We start from the raw sequence: 13,753 nt of genomic DNA, 5'->3' as shown, positions 1-13,753 counted from the left end.
ATGTACAGGAAATAGAAATCCTGGGGAAAGTGCCCGTTTTTTTAAAGCCCTTTAAAAAAAAAACCTGTTTCTTTCTATCATATTTCTTGAAACATGGAATCAATACAATAGCTAATCTATTTGAATATTTATTTTCTCTACCATATCTAGTTTTTATTAATGCTCAAAGATAATATTTTTATAAACAGGTAATTACTCATAAAAAGAATAAATCTTAAAGTCTGAAAGACCAATTAGCTTTTGCCTTAAAAATATATTTACATAAATACATGACAACATTCATGTAGAATCTGGCCTTGCTTACCATGATTTAGTGAAGATGAAATGCACACTGATGGTTATTGTGCGATCTACTAAAATATGCTCATTGCTGTCGAGTATTCTACATAATTCAGTTAGATTTATATCTAAACGTCACTCCTCTCTCCACGCTTGGGAAGCCAAATTCCCTGTCCTGCGTGAAAGTTATAACTGGACAAGATAGCTGTACAGTAAGTTAATATTTAGATTTATTCTAAAATTTAGATGAAAATTAGAAGCCAGAATAGGTTAGTATATAAACTTTAAAAATAAAGTGTGCAAATGCATTCATGACCTTGGATTTGCCTCCTCTTTTTGCATCCATAAAATGCATGCACATAGGGATAATATGATCATGGGGTGATATTTACTTTTTAGCCCCTAAGTTACTGGTAAGAATGTTTCTTTTTCTGCAAAAATTTTTCAGTAATATCATCTGATCTCAAGTGTCCAAGAATATGACAACACTAATGTTACAAATTTATATCAGACAAAATGTTCATTTCTTCACTGAAATATTGGAAAGATGATCTCTTACTACCTGTAATTAACCAAATAAGCTGTAGCTACGAGGCAAAAAAAAAAGAAGAAGAGAGAGGGAAAGAAAGTAAAAAAGAAATGACTTGAAAAATGCAATTTCATTATTTGTACCATGAATTTAAATTATACACCCACTGCCAGCTTCTGGGTCAACAGTAGAAAGCAGTTAGCTGTTTCCTTAAAGCTGTGCTTAGTTAAGTGGTTCAAAAACTTGGATGACCCTGAGAATCAACCAGGGTGCTTTTTAAAAACAGATTTCTTGACCTGGCCCCATATCTACTGAATAAGACTCTCCAGGTACACAACCCGTACATCTGTATTTCCGACAGCCCAGTAGGAAGTTCTGAATGAGTCGGGTTTGGAAATTAATCTGGAGTAAATGCCATTAGCACAACTGCCCAGAAAGTCATTATTGAATTCTTTTTTCCATGAATAGAGTAGTGTAGCCACTTGAACCCCTAAATCTAAGGTCCACAGTTTCAGATGTTGATGATATTCTATCAAATGTAAACAAATTTCATCTTTCGCAGAGTCAAAAGATTCCCAGCAGAATGGGATGGATTAAAAAGATCAAATTCCTTCTATCTACCACCTTAGCCTTCAGCACATGCCAGTCAGACTATGATCTCTATCTACATAACTATCAAAATCTAAAATGCGTGTATCTTACATGTAAGATATGATACATCTGCTGACGCTACTTGTGTGTTTTGGGTACATGAGGGGAAGGAGTACTGGACTGGGGGTTACAGGAGTAACCAGGAGGTACAGGAACTATTACCAATTCTGTGCCCTTGGGGCAGGTTACTTAACCACTCTGGATTCAGGTTCCTCGTTTGTGAAATGAGAGGCAGAACTAAATGATTTCTAAAGACCATTATAAAGATAAGAGTCTCTGTCCAGAATTCATGGAAGTGATTTAGAGGATTATTTACATTTCTCTTATTTTGCTGGGATATTTGTACCTCAGTGTGCTCATCTTTGAACTGTACAATGAAGCAGTTGAGTTGCACAGATACTAAGATGCTTAAATGACATAAAGAAAAAGGTACAATGTACTAGGGGGAAAATCCATGCTTTTTGCTCTAGGATATCCTCATATTAAATTCACTAATAGCTACTAATCCATTTAAATTTGAATTTAGCACAAACATTTTCATAAAAGAGTGAATCAAAGTACATCTGATAACTTTTGATTTCAGAATTAGTGCGAATACCTGAGGTAAACATCATGCATTTACTTAAGCAAAAGGTTACAGAGAAGCAACCATTCTCTGTATTCGCCATGCAACAATGCTTATCTTGGATCTCAAAGGTTTATTAATATGCATTAATTTTCCTAATAACCTAATGATGTAGGTATTATTATCCCCATTTTACAGGTAAATAAACTCAAAGATTGTAAGTAGGTTTCCCAAGTCCTCAGGAGTCAGAACAACTTTATTTAACTTTACTCACAGCTCATAGTTTTTCATTCCCAGCCATTTCCCTCAAATTCCTCAAAGCTTCATGGTGTCAGAATCAGGCATCAGCACTATCCCTTGAATGAAAATGCCACTGCTGTAAATCTAGTGCATTGGAAGGAGAAGTCATTCAAGATGTAACATTAACATGTATGTTTTCCTGAAATAATACTGTTAAAACTTTGTTGAATATCATTCTTAACAGATACTCATGTAAGAGCTCTTTGTATATTAAAGATATTAACCCTTATCATAAGTGCTGCAAATATTTTTCCACTGTGTGTATTCCTGTGTGTGTGTTTCTGGTGTTTCAACTCGTATATGGATTTATGGTTTGCTTTTTGGTGTAGAAGAGTTTTATTTTTTCCATAACTGAATTTATCGTATCATTTTTCTCTTATAATTTATTACTTTTCAAAAATAGTTTGAAAGGCCTTTGCCAGCCCAACATTATAAAATCCTTCAGCCGTATTATCATTTCATATTATTATCAGTTTTTGAATTGTTTCATATGCAAATCTTTTCACTCTCTAGAATTTGTATTGGTATGAGAAATAAATGAAGATATACTTTCACTCAAAATATATAACTTATCTTCATCATTTTATTGAATAATTTTCTCTCTAATTTGACATGCAATCTTTATAATATACCAAATATCAATGTCTCCATTTTATATCTCTATGTGAGAAAGTTAAGCAAGTATATAAATCTTCAGCACACAGAAAATACTTGTCTGAAGTTCTTAATCCACACTGTAAGTTTGGGTAGGGAAAAACAGGGTACCTATGAAATTCTAGGAAGTAAAAAGTGGAAGCAGTTTTGTCTTTCAGATCTATGCCTGCCCCCTGTGGCTTGGGGTAAGTACAGAGAACAAGGAAATGTTTAGGTTTCATGAAGCCATAAAAATGGAGATAAGTGTTTTAGTGGGTTCGCCTCATGAAGACTCTAGTTCTATTGAATTGAGAGACCAGAGAAGTTAGAAGAGGCTTAGTTAGTCATTTATTAAAGTAAACAAAGACTGGTGACTTGTTTTTATATTAGCAGTTGAGATTCCAAGAAAGAATATGTGCCTGGTTCTAAATTTATCAACCCTCTATGCTTTCACCAAAAATTTACCTGAATAAGATAGGAAAATGAATATCTAGCAATATCTCTACATTCTCCCCTCCCTCTAGAGGCCCCTCACCATCACTTTATCTTTCCTAAAGAACAACTATGATCATGTTACTCCACAGGATGAGTCCATGCCATTGGGAAAAAACCAATTATTTTTGTAGGCACTCAAGATCCTTCTTCACAGGCTGGTCCCAAGCTACCCTCTCAGCCTCATCATCCCTATTTTCCACTCTGCTTGCTACATGCTGGCCCCAGCTGACCATTTCTGCCCCTCTGCTCAATCTGGTCCCTCAGTTTGAAATGTCTTCATTCTCTTTACCTGATAAATTGAAACATTTTCAAATTCTTCCAATGAATCTGAGTTCTCCAATTCCCTAGTTGAAGTTCAGTCTTCTCTTATTTTATATGAATGTATATAAAATAATAATAAAATGCTACCTTACAATGAAAAAATGTGTATAATTATCTGTCTCCCCTATGAGGCTATGAATTTTGAGGTCAGAGTACACTTCTGGTCATCATATCACATTTCATGTCTAAAAGCCTGATGAATATAAGTCCAGTTGAACAATTTAACTCTGTAAGAAAAAACCAGAAAGTTGAAAATGGATTCTTTACTCAAAATATTTATTATGACATGAATGCCTTTCCTATAGGAAGCAATAAACAGCATCTAATTACAATAGAAGAGAGAGAAAAATGATGCTTTCAACCCAAGGATAGTATGTCAAATCTTCAATAATTATTTGTCAAGAAGGCAAATTGTCAGCATGATAAACCAGCAACAGGCAAAAAATATTGGGGTTTTATAGAGCTTGTGTGAAAGCTAAGAAATGTTGGGACTTTCCAAGCTGCCCCAGAACAAAATCAATCAGATCATTTTAATACCACCCACCATAAAGTCAAAGGATGACGAGCAAGACACAGTGAGTAACTTTCACAGCTCTAATCTTTCTCAAGTTAAGTGATTTCCTTCCTTTCCTGCTCCAGACAGGTAAGAAGAATTCGCATTTGTAGACGCTATTGAAGGCCACTAAATTAATTCACCAAATCAATTTTCTCTTAAGTCTAAAGCTAAATTCCAAAGCAAGATAAAAAATCACATCCATTTTAGGGTCCCTAGTGAGGCTCTGAAAGATGAGCAAGCCTCATAGGTACAGAACGGGAGATAAGTTCTGTCCTAAATCTTATAGATGTACTCAAGCTATATATATAGTTGTTGTTGTTGCTTGTTTGTTTGTTTTTTCTGTAAACCTTCAAGTAGAAGGTAACATAGCAGACAGGGTTTAGTTTCTCTCTTTGTATATTTTGTGGATCAGATACTCTTCAGAGCACTTTATATATATCAAACTCATTTAATTCTCATAGAAGTTTGTGATGTATGTACTGTTATTATTCCTGTCTTACAGATGAAAATGAAAATACTGATATGCAAATAAATACTAAATGGTGAAATCGAGATTTGAAGGGATCCAAAACAGTCCAAGTAAATAGGTGTCCATATGCAAAGAGATAAGATCATCTCTCATACTGTCTTTAATTTGCACTTAAAAGTTTTAGATTATAAAAATAATGTGATATTTAGAGCCCCAAACTGAAAAATAAAAATAAAAAATAGATGCTATCTATAAGCATAACACTCATAGAGAACTACTGCTAAAAGTTTCCTTGGTCTTTTCTCTATGTTTATATATATATTCTGTAAGCAAAATTGGATTATATTCAACATATTATTATTATTATTTTTTTAGTTATTATGGTATTATGAGCATTTTCCCATGTTAAGTATTCCTACATCTAAAAGTACTGGGTCAAAGTTTCCAAACGTAAGTCACTTGATAGGTACAGAATCAAGTTATTTTCCAAAGGGCTGAATCAAATTGCATTTGTATGAGGTTAAGAACCACAGTATTAGAATGATCTTTTCCAACTATACAAATGAAAACAAACATTTTCTTATTTTAATATGAATCCCCTTGATTGTGAGCAAAGTTAAATGTATTTCAATATGTTTCTTAGCCCTTTGCATTCCTTCTTTAGATGATCTAGTAATGTCCTTTGCTTTCCCCTCCAATCCCTACCTCACTGGTATCTTTATTAATAAAGATATTAACTCTGACATATTTGTCATATATTTTCCAAGTTTCTTTGTTTAGTATTAAATATATTGAAATAGAAATTCTGATTACTTTATTACATAAAAATGACTTCTTAGCCATTTATCCCAGAACCTAGAGGTAACCACTGTTAAAATTTTGGTATTTTCTCTTCCAAAGATATATATTCCATATAATTCTGTGTGCTTTACAAACTGAACATATGATAGAACATATTAAAGATATATTTTGTTAGAAGTGCGTATATGTGTCTGTATAAATGTATGCATATAGTTATTTTAAAAATTAACCTGTTAATATGATTGCATACTCAGGTCATTACTCAGGTATTTTAATTAAACCCTATGTTTTTAAATTGCTATATAGGGCTATTGAATTAATTTAGCCATTTCCCAGTCATTGGACATTCGATTTGTTTCTATTTTTCTTTAACACTATAATCTTAAAGCAAAACTGTACTACGCGGGCTTCTCTGGTGGCGCAGTGGTTGAGAGTCCGTCTACCGATGCAGGAGACGCAGGTTCGTGCCCCGGTCCGGGAAGATCCCACATGCCGCGGAGCGGCTAGGCCCGTGATCCGTGGCCGCTGAGCCTGTGCTCCACAACGGGAGAGGCCACAACAGTGAGAGGCCCGCGTACGGCAAAAAAAAAAAAAAAAAAAAAACTGTACTAAGCTATTAATTAAAATACATTATTAGAAGCTGCATTATTTGATTATGAGATATTTAAATATTTTAAAGGCCAATAGATACTACTAAATTGATTTCCGGATATTATACCAGTTTCTCTTTAAACCGTCAATATAAAACAGAGCTCACCCTGCCACAACAGCATTAGCAACTATAATTATTTTCTATATTTTTAATATTTTAGAGTGTAGGGCGCGGTCAGCTAACTGCTACGCGGCAGGAAGCTGAAATAAGCTGAGTCATCCTTCCTGTGGCCACTGCGCTTGCGCTAAGTATACTAATGAGGTTTTAAAGTAGCGACCTATCCGATGCTGGCTCACAAATCGCACCATCGGCGAAAGCCAATCACAGAGCGACACATGTTCTTAATCCCTATATAAGCAGACTGCTATAGGATTGCGGGGTCTTCCTTCCATCTTTCTTCAACCAAGCTGTGCTCCAATAAAGTGTGATACGAGAAGAATCTTGCGTGTGGCGGCTCGTCATTCTGCTGGTCGGAAACGGCTCGCCGCAAGTGGTGCCGAAACCCGGGAACTTCGCGCCCTGCATGGAGGACCGATTCAGAACTCGACACACGGAGTGAACCGTCGGTGAGTAGTCCAGTCAGGGGATCTCTAGTGTCTCCCCACAGGATCAAGATCCGATCTGGGTGCCATCAAGACTGACGAGAATTGTTGAAGAAAACTTCGGAGAAGATGCTGAGTTGGATGTTCCTGATGATTCTTAATCGCAGTCTTTGTATTAGTTGGAATTCCACAAAGGATTATTCAGATTGTGCAACTGAGTGCTGCCGGGCTGGAGCCCGTTGCCTTTGGAGATTTTGCCTCTTGGCTCTCTTCTGCCTTTTCCTTCTTTGGGGAGTGGGTGGGGGTAGGAATCTTTGGAGTCTGCTGTGTATTTGGGATTATGCTGTGTCTCTGGTTGGTCTGTCGTGTGCGCATCAGGGCACATCGAGATAGGGTCCTGCTCACTCAGGCACTTCTGGCTATTAATGAAGGAGATTCTCCCGCAGCCTGGCTCTCCGCCCTGAATAATTCGAAATGATTGCCCTTGCACAGAGAGGCCTTGTTGCCATTGCACCTCTATAGGGAGTCATCCATTGTCCTGATTGCCCTTGCACAGAGAGGCCTTGTTGCCATTGCACCTCTATAGGGAGTCATCCATTGTCCTGATTGCCCTTGCACAGAGAGGCCTTGTTGCCATTGCACCTCTATAGGGAGTCAGCCATTGTCCTGATTGCCCTTGCACAGAGAGGCCTTGTCGCCATTGCACCTCTATAGGGAATCAGCCATTATTCTGAGGCAGCCCTTGCACCCTGCGGCCCTTGTTGGCATTGCACGCAGGAGGGTGCCTCAGACATGCCAACAGAAAACTGCCCTCGTACGGGCTATGTTCTGCTTGGTGTTCTAATAAATAAAAAAGGGGGAGATGTAGGGCGCGGTCAGCTAACTGCTACGCGGCAGGAAGCTGAAATAAGCTGAGTCATCCTTCCTGTGGCCACTGCGCTTGCGCTAAGTATACTAATGAGGTTTTAAAGTAGCGACCTATCCGATGCTGGCTCACAAATCGCACCATCGGCGAAAGCCAATCACAGAGCGACACATGTTCTTAATCCCTATATAAGCAGACTGCTATAGGATTGCGGGGTCTTCCTTCCATCTTTCTTCAACCAAGCTGTGCTCCAATAAAGTGTGATACGAGAAGAATCTTGCGTGTGGCGGCTCGTCATTCTGCTGGTCGGAAACGGCTCGCCGCATTAGAGTAAAAATGAACAAACAAAATTAACTTTCTCCTACTGCTATTATACATTATTTATTAAAATGAACATACTGATCTCCATCCCCATTAGTTGGTCACCTTTGGAAAGTGCAGATCTTTAAATTACACCAACGTGTATTTGAATATTGGTATGTTTACTTATCTTCTTTGAACCTTCATCTATAAAATCAAAATATCACCCTATAACATTTAACTTCCTAACCAACCTATAGGAGTGATTAGTTTATAATAGGTTCTAAATGGATTTCAGAACCCTTTTATCCTTTTATTTATTCGTATCTGTAGTCTGGACATGCTACTAAATACCTCCAAAAATTCTTTTTTTTTTTGGTATCTTTTTTTTTTTTTTTTCCTGGCTGCGTTGGGTCTTCCTTGCTATACGCGGGCTTTCTCTAGTTACGGTGAGCGGGGGCTACCCTTCGTTGTGGTGCGCGGGCTTCTCATTGTGGTGGCTTCTCTTGTTGCGGAGCACGGGCTCTAGGCACATGGGCTTCAGTAGTTGTGGCTCGCAGGCTCTAGAGCGCAGGCTCAGTAGTTGTGGCCCACGGGCTTAGTTGCTCCACGGCATGTGGGATCTTCCCGGGCCAGGGCTCGAACCAGTGTCCCCTGCATTGGCAGGCAGATTCTAACCACTGCACCACCAGGGAAGCCCAAAAATTCTTATTTTTTAAACACTAGATTTTCTAGTATTTCAATAGATACTCTGATTAAAACTATATTTCATTCCTTTCCTTTCTGCTTACTGCCATATCCTCCAAATAGCTGCTGCTGCAGTTAAGTGGTCATAGACAATTCAGTCAATTGCCAACTTGGAGGAGCGGAAAGAGCACTGGAATCAACAGCAGAAACCTGGGGTCCAGGTCTCAACTCTCATTTAGAGTTAGTCCTTTTCATTAAGTGGATGGATAATCAACAAATATTCACTCAAGCTAAATGCATAACACATCACCTTTCCTTGTTTCCATACTGGGATATATTTCAATATGATAATAGGTTTTAAATAATTTACTCTACCTAATAACTATAGAGAAATCAACCCATCTTGTCTTTAAGGATCATGCATGAAAGGATATTGTTCCAAGAGTCATGGACTTTGGGTTAAGTTCTGGCTCTGTCAGTAAATTGATTATATTACTGGAAACAGGACATTTCCCCACCTATCTTGCAGTTTTCTAATCTGTTAATTGGATTTAGGTTTGTTACATATTTCTCATCCTATATTACTGTCATTCTAGTCTCCTTGGTATTCACGTTTTTCTGTTTAACCATCTTCTAAATTTTACTATTGATGAAGACAGACAACTTCTCTATCAACTTTATATCTCACATCTTTTCCTTGCAGTATTTCCTTTTTAAAGAGCTGGTGAAAGCAGTTGATTTTATAGACCAGTTGATTTCTATCAAGCTTTCAATCTTTCTATCAAGCTGGAGATTTTAGGCTTCACTTTTAGTTCCTCATTTTTTCTCTCCTCAGCAGGAATATAGGTTGGGCAGGGGATGCCTCATTCTTCCTGGAGGCTGTATTTTGAGGCAACTCAGCTTTCTTTCTTACATAAGTCCTCTCCACCCTTTCCAGGAAAAAAAAAAAAAATCCATAGGCAAAATAAAAAGGAGGTGCATTTACTCTGGAGTCCTGGACAAACTCCAGGGAAATATTACATTTTGTCTCTTTTAATTCAGACTCTCAGAGAAAGTGAATTCTAATGTCTTTCTTTTATTTCTGCACTCATCTTCAGTTATAGGAAATGTCTCTCACTGTTAAACACAGTATAGCACCAGGCAACAGAATGGAGAAGTCACTGGTTTGTAACTTTGGGAAAACTTCAATGATCTCATCTGTGAATCTCCCCAGTGTGCACGCTGCCTTTGTATCAGGGACCATGGGGGTTGAACTGAGCCATTCTTGGAGCCCTGTTTTCACTCATCCTCTCTGCTGCACTATTCACACTTGCACTACATCTAGATCCTAAGTATGAAAAAGTGGTGTACGTGAACATGCTGTGTGTGTATAAAATATATGTAAATATATATATATATTTTTAAGTTCCACTTTATGCACCCTGTGACTTGCTATCTGACCTTGAAGTAGTTATCTAGCCTCTGTGTTTCTTAGCCCCCTACAGGTACAGCAAAGGGTTGGCCAATTCCTATGGGATTTCTAAAGTCCTATCTCAGCCTGACAGTCTCAGATTTTCCATACACTTTTTTTTAATTGAATAAAAGATTCTTTAGATTCTATAGTGCTTCACAATTTTCAAAAGTTTCACACACATGGCTCCATATAATCCCATAATAACCCTTTTTCTCCCCCTACCCCTATATTGCCCCTTTCCCCTTCTGTCTCCCCACTGGTAACCACTAATTTGTATTTCTATATCTATGAGTCTGCTTCTTTTGTGTTTTATTCACTACTTTGTTATATTTTTAAAATTCTACATACAAGTGATATCATACATTATTTGTCTTTCTCTGACTTATTTCACTTAGCATAATGCCCTCCAAGTCCATCCATGTTGCTGCAAATGGCAAAATTTTATTATTATTTATGGCTGAGTAATATCCCACTGTGTGTGTGTGTGTGTGTGTGTGTGTGTGTGTGTGTGTGTAATATATCTCACATCTTTATCCATTCTTCTGTCAATGCAATCCCTATCAAAATATCAATGGCACTTTTCACAGAACTAGAACAAATAATTTTAAAATTTGTATGGAAACACAAAAGACCCCAAATAGCCAAAGAAGAAGATCATGCGCCCTGACTTCAGACTATACTACAAAGCTATAGTAATCAAAACACTATGGTACTGGCACAAAAACACATGCATAGATCAATGCAACAAGATAGAGAGCCCAGAAATAAACCCACACACTTATGGTCTCCATAAGGGATACTAACTATACTCTTACCATGCAACTGTTGTGATAATGTCTGTTTGGGCAGAAAAATGCTACATAAAATAAGGAAAGTTACACTTTAAAAAGAAGTCAAAATGATCAGGAAAACAAGAAAGACTGAAGCCCTAGCTGGACCCAGTATAAATGATGTCCCTAACTACCTTCAGCAGAGGGGTAAAAGTAATTTAGGAATGACAAACTGTGGTGTTTTCTCAGAACTGGGAAAGCAGCATGCACTGGCTGCTCTTTCAGACAGAGATGTCACCAGGCTGCTGTAATCTTCACTCTGTGACAGCATGCCATGAGAGTAAAAGTACCACTCACTCTAAGTGTGGGGTACAATAAGCCTTGGTCCAAAAAAATAATAAAAACATTAAAAAAATGGCTTCTTGGTGTTGTTTTTGTCCCAGAGACTCTGAACACAGAAGAAAGTAAAGCATACATGGAATTAGAAGTCTCATAGGTAAGGTTTGGAGGTAAACCCTGGGGATTGCTTATCAAAAAGGAAAACCAAATCTAACATCAAGAGTACATATATGACAATGTGGTGGTATGGATCCCATGATCAATTCTAGCTTTAAAGTAGTCTACGTTTCTGTCTAGGAGTGCCTCTATTTAAAAAGTCCTATTAATGGACAAAGAAGGATGCAGAAGTTTAGGGGATTTATAGTAAGAGCCTTAGGATGTATATCATACATTGCAGTTTAAGAGCAAATAGATCTTATATTTCCCAATGCTGCAGCTTTGTACACCCTGGCTCCTCCATCCTCTCAGACAGGCAAACTCAAATGCATTTTTCAACTCGCATATAACGTGTTTCCTCTATTTTACTCAACATTTGAGTGTCTGTTATGTACCCAGCATGGTGCTAGCACCTTTGGATCATTCCTTGTCTTCTCTAAGCAGCCAGTTACTTTGGCCTCTTAATTTTTACCCAATTCTATGGATACCTATATTATTATAGATCTCATCTCATTGCTTTTTAATTCTGTTTTCATGAGTCCCACACTAAAATATGAGGACAAAGGTGATGCCAGATTTAGTTCTGCACTTCTGCAGCTTGGGAAGTGTACAGAATAGGCACTCAAATTCTGTTTACCAGATGACTATTCTGGTTTGATCCATCAGACACATCTGCAAAGCAGGCCTGGAATTATTACTCCCACTTCTCAGATAAGGAAATCAGGTTACAGAGGGGTTAAATGTTATATTCAAATTCACATATAAACTATGCTTAAGGTTGCATGTGCTCCTGTGCCGTACAAGTTGCCTCTCACAGAAGAGATTACCCTGTCACACACAGGCCTTAACAATGCGGATGAATTCAGCCTCAGAGTAAATCAATCTGTTTGCATGCTAGGCAGGAAAAATGAGCGGTCCTGTTGCCACAAATGACTCCCAAAGATATTCTTTCCCCTTTAGCAGCTTTTTCCCCCTCATTTTGATCTCCTGAGCTTCCTACTGTTACAGACACAATGAACTGACTTAATTTCAGCTTCCCAAGCTTGATTCACCGCTTGATTAAAAAGGGGTGCAACTAAGTAGGTGTGCCTCCGTGACCTGAGTGGTTAAGCCAGATCTTCTGGCCTGAGGAGGCCACTGGTTTGATTTTGTAAGAAAACATTATCTGCATTGATCATTAACTGGACAATTCTGCAACAGCTGTCTCAAAGAGATTAAAGAAAAAAAAAAAGACTCGAGGAGAGCTGCATCTAAAAACTCTAGGTAATTTCCAACAAAGACTGACACTGACTTCAGGATTCAACTATACGTTGCTTAAAAGTAAAGAGAAACTCAGCATGATAGCTTCCTAATAATAAAGAAATCATTTCTTCAAATGGAACCCAGTGCAGTTGTTGTGTTCAAATCACAGAAAGAAACGTGCAAAGTCAGACGTCATTATACATAATCTGAAAACACACACACACATACACACACACACACACACACACACACACACACACACACGCGCGCTATGGAGTAGATGGAGCAGCTGCCCCAACAAAATGAAAATAAAACTGAGGCATTACTTGTAACTCAGTTGCTCAGTGAATGAAATGCATATATACTACTCCCATCTTAATCAACTACTTATGCTCCTCTTTTAAAATTATTCCTTTTTATGCACTAGATTTTGTAATTCAGATAGATTCTCTGTGAGGTAAGGAGTTTAAGTAACATTGTCAAAGGGCTAAGTCAATGACAGTATAAGTGGTGTGTCCTGAATCTGTGAGTAGGATTATGACCGAACCAGGATACCGATACTTCAGTCTGAGCATCTCTTTAAAAGATAACATTCATCTTCTTCTCTCCCAACTCATTCCTCAAATGGTTCATATTCTTACAATTTTTATTCAGCAACCATAATACATTTTAGTCATGGTCAATAGCTAGAAGACTATTTAGGTAAACTAAAACTCATGCATGATCCTCAAATAGCAGATCACCTCCCCTTTTATCTCCACTGTTACTCTAGAGAGGAATAGGTCAAACATTCATGTTGGTACACCTCACTGAGAAAAGGGTCAGATTTGAGTATTACTTCCTCTCCCTTTCTAAATAGGCAATCTAGATAGAAAAACAAAAGTCAAGGCTTAAATAGTAGCTGCTTAGATAGTAGCTGCTTAAAAATTTGTTGATTTGTTATTATCTTAAGGTGAAATAATAGATCCATTGGGGGTACACTAATGCTAGAAGGCATATTTGAGACCATAATTTAGAGACCATATTATTTCTTTCACACATACACACATATACTTTTCATGTCTAATATTAACCGAATCCTTTATTGTGCACGGTCTTGCAATAAGACTCAAAAAAGAATAAGATTATCTGTCCTCAGACTTCCTGAT

The 13,753-nt window shown here is 37.6% G+C and overlaps 1 protein-coding gene across 10 annotated transcripts in view; it reads right to left on the bottom strand.

Annotated features, from left to right (window-relative positions):
* Positions 1-13,753, bottom strand: part of TP63 (tumor protein p63) — a gene marked incomplete at both ends in the record, with an annotated part of 241,562 nt that overhangs the window by 101,206 nt on the left and 126,603 nt on the right. The gene's annotated exons all lie outside the window — the stretch shown is intronic.

This window comes from Stenella coeruleoalba, assembly GCF_951394435.1.
Source record: "Stenella coeruleoalba genome assembly, chromosome: 5".
Taxonomy (NCBI): domain Eukaryota; kingdom Metazoa; phylum Chordata; class Mammalia; order Artiodactyla; family Delphinidae; genus Stenella; species Stenella coeruleoalba.
This window is presented reverse-complemented; position numbering and strand designations above follow the sequence as displayed.